The 2,463-nt window shown below is 28.5% G+C and overlaps 1 long non-coding RNA gene across 1 annotated transcript; it reads right to left on the bottom strand.

Moving 5' to 3' along the window:
• Positions 1-1,470: 1,470 nt before the first annotated feature.
• LOC117611516 (uncharacterized) lies at positions 1,471-2,258 on the bottom strand. Its single transcript, XR_004583207.2, has 3 exons — positions 1,935-2,258; positions 1,662-1,839; positions 1,471-1,540 (listed from the first exon to the last, which is right to left on the bottom strand). It is a non-coding gene; the product is annotated as an uncharacterized LOC117611516 (long non-coding RNA).
• Positions 2,259-2,463: the final 205 nt, after the last annotated feature.

Below are 2,463 nucleotides of genomic sequence, written 5' to 3'. Positions count from 1 at the left end.
AATCAATAATTCCACTATTTTTCCATATATTTGCATGAACAACCACTCTTTTTACTGGAAATCGCGAATAGTTTTCAATTTTTTAGTGAGGAAAGATGCTTATCGTAGAAAATAGTTGTTCTAAATACGACGCAATAAAATGGTAAAAAATCGATAAAATCAATAATTCCACTATTTTTCCATATATTTTCATGATCGACCACTCTTTTTAGAATTGAAAACTATTCGCGATTTCCAGTAAAAAGAGTGGTCGATCATGCAAATATATGGAAAAATAGTGGAATTATTGATTCTTTCGATTTTTCACCATTTTATTGCGTCGTATTCAGAACAACTTATTTTCTACGATAAGCACCTTTTCTCACTAAAAAATTGAAAACTATTCGCGATTTCCAGTATAAAGAGTGGTGGATCATGCAAATATATGGAAAAATAGTGGAATTATTGATTTTTTCGATTTTTTACTATTTTATTGCGTCGTATTTAGAACAATTTATTTTCCATGATAAGCACCTTTTCTCGCTTAGAAATTGGAAAGTACTCGCGATTTCCAGTAAACACAGTGGTCGATCATGCAAATACATAAAAAATGTTGGAAATAATGATTTTTGCGATTTTTTACTATTTTATTGCGTCGTATATAAACAACTTATTTTTCATGATAAGTACCTTCCCTCGTTAAAAAATTGAAAAGTACTGGTGATTTTCGACAAAAAAAGGGGTTGATCATGAAAATGCGTGGAAAAATAGTGGAACTATCGATTTCTATCGATTTCTACAGTCTTATCGCGTCAGCTGTATAACGCGTTACATTCTGACATGTGCTCCGTGTTTCGCCAAAAAATTGTAAAGTATCGGTGATTACCAGGAAAAAGATATATAATTGACAGAATGTATTGTCGGACTACATGTGATTAATATATTCTAGTACAATTGTTCAAGAAATTTAGTGAATTGTGCATTGTAAAATTTTAGGTTATATTTGCTTATGGTGACATAAAACTAATTCACAGTAATTGGATATCATTTTCTATCTTTTCTCCATAAGTCTTTGCTGAACAAGATTGTTTCTAAATGTTTTAATATATTTTCTAAATGGTCTGGACAATAGAATATTTCAATTGGACTCTTTTAGTCGGATGGGATGAGTTTGAGATTTGTAAACACAAGTGATACAAAATAGATGAAAGTGAATAGTAAAGTAACAACTTCGATATTACAACTTTTTTTCTTATTTATGAATTTTAACACGACAAAAGTATTTATTTGTAAGTAGAAAAAGACAATGTGAACTATGAATTAAACTCTATATTAAGGAAATTGGAACAGGAAATTACAATTTATAAGTCTCATTATCTCCTGTTAATTTATTTACTTAAAGTATGCTGGCATTACATTGTTATTATAGCCGATGATTTGCAAAATAAACTTATCTAATTTAATAATCTTGTTCTTTAGATAATATGTTAACTGTATCTATTATATTTTTCTACTTCATAATTTGTTTGTTGTAATTTCCTCATCACTGTGTGAATAAATGCTGAAAATAAAGAAAAAGAAATCATATTATTATTATTAAATAATTGAGTACATTGTACTCAAGAACATTAATTTGAAATAAAGGATGTAATGAAGAAATTAAGGTTTAATATTTCTTTTACCTTAAGCATATTTCCAGATATATCTTGCGAGAAAGTAATTGCATTTCTTTACAGAGTACGTTCTTGTTATTTGTCTTAGTATTTCACTCTACGCTGGTTAATTTCTTTATTGTATCTATTCAATTTTTTTACTTCATAATTTTTGGTGGTGATTTTCCCATCAATGTTTGTACAGATTCTGAAAATATAAAAAGAGAACAAGAAGTAGTATTATTAAATATTGATACATTGTATTCAACTGCACTTATTCTTGGAATCCACCAAATTACTTACCAAATAATGGCAAATATACCCCCATTTTGATTTGTCTTATTGTCAACAACATATAAAGTTCACATAAAGTCAAAGAAGCTTGCACGTATTTATTACTCAGCATCATTATTCCATCTTGCATTCCATTTCCTGCAATATATGGTTGATTGTGCTTGTAATTTGGTAAGCACTTTCAAGATGTGATTCACTCTAACCTACATCTGTCAAAAGTTATACATAGTTTCCCTGACTGTATTTGCTTCATGAAATAAGCGATACATCCTTCAGTTTGCTCTTGTTGGAACATTCGTATCGTTACTGCATTCGAAATTTACAATTGTTTATTTGTTATTACACACACACAATTATTGTAAATAAATACAAGTACTTGTACATAACGGTAAATAACTACATATTACTGTTACTACTTGTAAATAGTTGTCAATAGTTGTAAATATGAATTATAAATTGGTAGTATAAATGAATGTGCCCTTTTTGTGTAAATTGAACTTGTAAGAAATAATTGTCTGTGTGTGTAATAACAAATAAA

This window comes from Osmia lignaria, chromosome 4 (genome assembly GCF_051020975.1).
Source record: "Osmia lignaria lignaria isolate PbOS001 chromosome 4, iyOsmLign1, whole genome shotgun sequence".
Taxonomy (NCBI): domain Eukaryota; kingdom Metazoa; phylum Arthropoda; class Insecta; order Hymenoptera; family Megachilidae; genus Osmia; species Osmia lignaria.
The sequence above is the reverse complement of the archived record's forward strand: the minus strand, read 5'-3'. Positions and strand labels throughout refer to the sequence as shown.